The following is a 7,194-nucleotide window of genomic DNA, read 5'->3' as shown; positions in this document are numbered from 1 at the left end:
AAGTCCATGATTACGTAGTGGACTCTGGAACTGTAACACGCTTACTTACGTGTATTTAATCCTGCATCATGACAATTCTACATGACTAGAAGGTAACAACATGTATAAAGTGAACCAATACGTTTAATAAATGATTCTACAAAAAGCAAGTCATTGGGCTCTGCAGGACCAAACCATTTCATGCAGATATAGGGGTGGATGGTCAATATGAACGTTTACTTTTTGTTCAATGTATATTGAACTTTTACTGCCTAAACTAGAGACTTGCTTAAATGACAATGTGATGGAAAAGTGTATAAAAATAAAAGTGTATAAAAATAAAGTCAATAACACACAACTTAATGCACTTTAAGTGAAATGTGCAAATGTGCTTACCTCCAGCCAGTTATTTTCTGTAGCAGTAAGCAGTGAAGGAGGCTCTTTTTTGTATTTGGATATGACACGTGAACCGGCACGGCCTGGATTTGGACATCTCCAGGCGGTCTGAGTGCAAGCTCAGCAGCTGCCATTCATTAGAAGAGCAGCATGCTTAGTATGCACTATAGGTGCTGCTTCTGCTGCCGCGCAGGCTTACCTGTCTCTTGTGGTGATGCTCCTTGCTGGACCGCCACTTGAACATTACATGAAAGGAGCAGGAGTGCGCGGCTGACGGTGAATTTTAACATATGGCACCTAGCCATGTAACGTAAGAATCCAGAGGTCTGTTTAACTTGGCATGTAAACCTTGTGCCAAAAGGCGTCTAAATGACATCTAAATGTGAATGTCAAGGAGCCAACTTCACTTTTATCTCCAGGTAAGGTCGTGTCCCGTGCTCCTGAAGTCTTTGTTGAACCGTTCATTCACAGGCTCGTGGTGGTCCACGTCCCTGGGTATGGCAACCCTGTGCACGTGGTGGCCTGGTCGTGTCCCCCCAGTGTCGTGAAAAGGTCTCCAGAGATGGCAACTCCCGTCCGTCTGGCTACCACATCTTGGTGCATTCATGGCGTGGACTTTGGATTCTGCACGTAGTCGTGGCATCGTCAATTGAAGGAATGATGCCATTTGTGTCCGTCTTTGATAGGCCATCCTAATGATCCTAATTGTACACATTACTGTACAGTCATGCACAATAGTCACTCCCTTTTCAGACATACCACCAAACTCCAGTGATTCGAAGGAGCAGCCGTGCAGGGAGATGTGTGTGATATCAACAATTCATTATATGGGGCATATTTATTATTATTATTCATATGGGGCAATGACGCTGGACATGGAAACTTTGTACTCAAACTACAAATCTCTACAAAATCACTACAAAACTCCATGGCCCTAAAAAAAAATAAATCAATAAGTAAATTGTGTTTTTAAAGTCCTTAAGTATATTTGGGATGAGGCCAAAGGTCAATGCAGCCTTGACGGGTTTTAATAAATGATAGATGGCTTTTGAGGGATTGTTACTATTATATTTGGTGCTGAGTTAAGAAAAAAAAATTGTATTACTTAGCAAAATGTTCCTTGTTAAGTGACATAGTTTGGCAAACCTTTATTTGTAACTTTAGTCACAATGATTTTTCTTGAAGAGGAAGCTATTTGAGTGGTGGACAGTTTACATTAGCAATGTTTCTTGTCGTACATTGTGTTTGATTTTCATACAGTGGGCTCCATTTTGTGTTTGAGTGTTTCATTCACAAAAATGTGCATAAAGCAAAAATATTATCTAGGCTCATGTTGATAGGTGTATTCAAAATTATATTTCAGAGGTAAGCTTATTATCATGGATATTATTATCATGGCCACTTGTTAGCATCACAGCATTTTCTGTCAAAAATGTGATCAGCCAGTGAAAAGATACATTTCAATCAGAATTGGAAGCATTAAACCCTGATCGGAGCTTTCATACTTATTATACATTAAAAAGTATTACTGTCTGCAGTTAGTTGTGATTAATCACAACTGGACGAAATGTGATTAATCATGATTAAACATTTTAAACGACAGTGCTAGTAAAAAAACATCCCAAAGTGGTCCCTCTCTTCAACGTGTCATGAAAATGTAATGTATAAGAATGTATTTATTTACTAATTATTGGACGTTTGCCAGTTGTGTAATCCTGTATTCATATGTCAATCAAGATAATGAGCATTTCTGACACTTTTTACTTCATTGTTTATTCCATGCCTGAATAAGCTATCCACAAACCCACTATTTTCTTTCCCTGTTAAAAAGAAAATCGGAATAGGAGAACACAGAAACTGAACAAACTATGAGTAATTGCTTAAAAATCGTGTCGGGTAGGATTAAATCAGCTTTGCTTCTTCCTACTCCTTTTTGCAGATGTGGAAATGTACAAGTGTTCATGTTCGAAATAAACCAAGCATTATGTTTGGTAGTATGCTAACATGCTAACTACGCTAATAGCGTATTGGATATGTTAGCATATTTTGCAAGAAAAAAACCCCAGGCAACACCAAGTTTTTCTTAAAATAAGATTTTTAATATTACTCATTATCATAAAGATATATTTACACACTTTACAGAAATAGAAAATAAAAAACACAAAGCTACGCATGAAAAGGAAAAAATAAGTACTCCAAGAGCTAAAGCTTATCTTGTTTTTTTTTTATAAATTAGAAACCAAAAAGTTCAAATATGTACACAGTATTTCAACCATTTCTGATACACTTGTTTTATTTTATTTATTTATGTGGTTTATTTTTGCCCAGTTCAACACCAAAAGAGACAAAGGGGGACTGTACATTTGGCCTGGTGAGTAATATTGAGCACACCTTTTCTTCTTTTTTTCTTCAACAGAATATCGGCGTAATACATTGTCTTTTTTTTGTTTTTTCAAGGGCTGTAGGGACCAAGTAACACTGTTATCTCCTGGCATGTTGTGCATGTTGATGGAGAATGTGTCCCTTCGTGGCGGGGGGGGGGGGGGGGGGGTGGGGGTGGGGGGGGGGCTTGTGTGCTATTCTAAGTGTAGTCTCATTTTCCAGATCATGGTTGTTTCCCACGAGAGATAAAACCTAGTTCTCCTAGACGATGGAGACACATAGAATTGAATATCGCCCACATTGGAGAAGCTCAACAAATGATGGAATGTGTCGTGTTTAATTTCCACATCATTTTCTAACCAAAACACCAGAATGGGAAATATCTGAAAGAAGTATTTTTCACGGCGTGTGTTTTTAACTAGCATCTTGACTCCCAGCCAAACGGACAAGCAGACATGAACATAAAGAAGACGGGTGTGAACAAACATGCTAACAAGTGCATAGGAACATGACTCAGGCCTTGGTGATGGTCACGGAGAAAGAGGAAACGTTTGAGAGGCAAGGAATGGTTTCTCTTGCTGGAAAAGACCATTAGGGCAAATGGTTGAGCTCCCCGCTCGTAATGTATCGGTTTAGCATTTCAGCCGAGCCTGGACGTGCTTGTCCTTCCGCACCACAAGGCCCATTAACCTGATGGTGCGGCCAGGGAGGGAGGAGGGAATGTGGATGGGAACTCTGGGTTACCATCCACGGTAGGGGTGTCCAAACATTTTCTCCCACCAATACCGAATTGAATACATTTTGTGCATTATGAATGCTGTAACCAATCCAATGTGGTATCTTATTTTAAGGGGCCGCACTTTGGACACCCCTGGTGCACAAGAAAGAAAAAGGATGCCTGAAAGCTTTTCACGTGACGTAATTGTGCTGCAGACTACTTTTTTCTATTTTGTTACATCCACAAACAAAAGCTTGGAACAACCAGCTACATCCCAAAATAAACTCAATCGAAGGAGGAAAAGCGTTCCAGACCAAGAGACGTCTTCCAGCGGCATCTAGTAATTGCAAGACAACGTGCAGCCTCGGAGCAAAGCCACACTTCCAGTCGTTGTTGACAAGCGGACACTTTGGATCACTGGGATATTTGGCTTTTTTTGGTTGACATTTTGGAGTTCTGCTGAGCAAAGAAGCCATACATGGGTGGGTTTGCTCTGCTCTCCGGAAGGTGACCGGTGCAGATGGTGAGGATACATTCATACAGATACAGACGTTGGCCTCTGATTCACCATGGAGATACGGCGAGGAGGAGGAGGTGGATATTGATTACAACCTTCCCTGTCTATGTCCAGCATCCAAATCCAAAGACCTTCCATCCATGTAGCTGATATTTTCCTCCGTTATAACGACCTCACCATCATGAAATCTCCATCTCTGTCTGACAGGATATGAAAAAAAAATTCTATATTTCTAATAATGATAATAATCATCACAGTGCCCGAGGATTTAATACATTTTAAATCAGTTGGCTGTGATGTTATGTGCTCGCTTTATTCAAACATTTGCATGAGACACGGCGAGTAAGAGAGAGTCGTTCATCGATTTGAATCTTATGGCAGGGGTGTCCAAATGTTTTTCATCAAAGGGGCGCATACAGACGCTAACTGACAGCTGTGGAAATTACCATACTGACCCCAATATGAGACAAACTGTCTTTGCCAAAGTCGTTTTTTTGAAAATTCTAATTCAAATCCTGTCAGTCAGTTAAACAGCAACTGGTAAACTACCAAAAAGATATCATTATTATTATTATTTCTTGGTTGCTCGGTAATTGTTTGACTCTGCTTCATTCATCACCATTATCTTTAAAGAAAAAATGCAATTTTTGGAATTTTGCCAATCATCCACAATCCTTATGCGAGACATGAACACAGTATGTCTTTCTCTGTGTGTTCTAAAGGTATAAAAACAGGTAAAAAGAGACAGCTCATTATTGCATGTAATGGGATACACCTATGCTCCCGACAAAGATTGCTATTAAAACACCTCCAAAAACCTCTGGTTGTGCCAACGTTGTATGTTGTTTTTATACATGCTGTAAGCATGTAGTAAGAGGTACATGAGAGGTAACATGTAATACTTACAACATTTGGTTTCTTGGAGGCATTCATTTCACATGGCAACATACACCTAGCGTTCATTTTTCCCAAAACAAAAACAGCAGCAGTAGCGGCGGCTCCGACATGTAGCGTTATCTTTGGGTAAAGACCTAAGGTGTTGAAGCGTGGCGCTGAAGCGCTGTGGACTTGTGGGCAAGTATGTGTGCTAGTTGCTAGTGTGCTAGTTGCTAGTGTGCTAGTTGCTAGCCAGTGGTTTGATTAATATGCACTTCACATTTTTTTTTTCCGAAGGCAGAATAAGCGTTTCCCATGATGTGCATTCTTAGCTGCGTCTTTTTAGCCAAAAAAGATACCTGATGCCTGATACCTGGTGTGGTTATCATGGGACCAAAGGCAGTAAAGAATGTATGCGTAAAGTACGGACGGATTGTGCAGCTTTTGTGACATATTACGTGTCGTAGGTCAAATATTCCAAACCTAAATGCCATCTGCTGGGTTGAATATGCAGCATGTTATTTTTATTGTGCTATATTGACCTGCTTAAAATTCACAAAAAGTCTCTAAAATATACTTTTAAAGAGGGGATAACCAAAGCACTTACATTTCCTGTTATATAAATTTCTAAATATACCTTGAAAATAAGATGACCTGTCCTTTGGAAGCCTATATTTTAGTTCCCATATCCGTCTGAATATGGTAATTAAACACGCTAATACCATGCTGATGCTTGAATAAGGGTTCATTTTATATTGCACTGTATATACCTGCTTAAAATTCACAAAAAGCTTGAGAAATATACTTTTAAAGAGCACAGTCGTCACCCACAAAGCCCTCTTGATGTATTTCCTCTTGTATAAATGTTCTTAGAGACCTAATTATATTTGGGTCAATATGTTAATTAAACACAGCAATACTAAACCAAGGCAGGTCAAGGGATGCAATTTTTAGCTCAGATTTCACAAAGAGCTTCTAAAATATACCTTTAAAGAGCACCATTGTCACAAAGGGAAGCGAGTCAACTGTTGTTCTGAGATTTGTGTTCAAAAGAAAAAAATCCAGTTTTATGAACGGGCCAATGTGGTTATTAAACGCTGGAATACCAAACCAATGCAGGCCACCATATGCTAAGCTAAGGTGATCATAGGAAATCAATCAACAGTCGAGTATTGGTTGAATATCTTATTGATATTGTTGAGGATTTCAAATGATTTTTTTCACCTTGGACACCCCTGGCCTAAGATGAAAAGAGCCTGCCCAGTCGCATCGCCGTCTTAGTCTTTGACATGGATTTTACACACTGAAGCATTGAAGCGGATTGGACGAGTGACGGAGGGCATTGGTGTTGGGGTCTAAGCCAATCAGACTACATGGCCTCGCTCAGCCTCGGGTCGGGTAGGCTTTGGGGGCAACATCCATCTGACAAAGATTAACTCTTGCCATTTTAATGAGGGTAATGATCAAAGCCGCCACCACCTGCGCCGTGGCGGACTGGAAAGGCAACTGTAAAGTAGGCGAAAGATCACGGCGAGAAAATGGCTATAACGGTAATACACGGAAATACCTTCTATAAATATATATAGTATGTATATATATATATATATATATGTGTGTGTGTGTGTGTGTGTGTGTGGTTTAAATGATGCAAATAAATGCGTAGTACAAGCGTCCTATCCTAGCACCCTGAGAAAAATAAACACAGAGATGAACTTGTGATCCAGTAGAATGGAAAGGCGTTTAGCATTTGGTTAGCATTAGCATAAGTCATTAGACACCTGCAGCGCTTGTGACGGGATGATTGCTCAAACGTTTGGAGGAAGCGAGGAATGGCCTGATCAATGTAACGGCACATCACACATGTTGGGCTCATGCCTCCCTCGTCTTCATCAGTATGGGCTTCCATATTTGGCACTTGATTAAAAGGCAAGGCGGGGGAGGAGACCGCCGCTGCCAGTTAACAGTCGCGTGGCAGGATGACGATTGGGACCAATTGGGGGGGTGCTACTAAAGTGACCTCTAAAGTGACCTCCAGCGCCACTCAGAAACACATGATAGATTTGGATTGCAGAAGCAGCTACGTTCTCTCACTTCAATGGTTCATATTTTCCCGTGACTGTTTATTGGGTGGCGGCACGGTGGTCTAGGGGTTAGCGCACAGACCTCACAGCTAGGAGACCAGGGTTCAATTCCACCCTCGGGCATCTCTGTGTGGAGTTTGCATGTTCTCCCCGTGCATGCGTGGGTTTTCTCCGGGTACTCCGGTTTCCTCCCACATTCCAAAAACATGCTAGGTTAATTGGCCACTCCAAATTGTCCATAGGTA

This window comes from Doryrhamphus excisus, chromosome 6 (genome assembly GCF_030265055.1).
Source record: "Doryrhamphus excisus isolate RoL2022-K1 chromosome 6, RoL_Dexc_1.0, whole genome shotgun sequence".
Lineage (NCBI taxonomy): Eukaryota > Metazoa > Chordata > Actinopteri > Syngnathiformes > Syngnathidae > Doryrhamphus > Doryrhamphus excisus.
The sequence above is the reverse complement of the archived record's forward strand: the minus strand, read 5'-3'. Positions refer to the sequence as shown.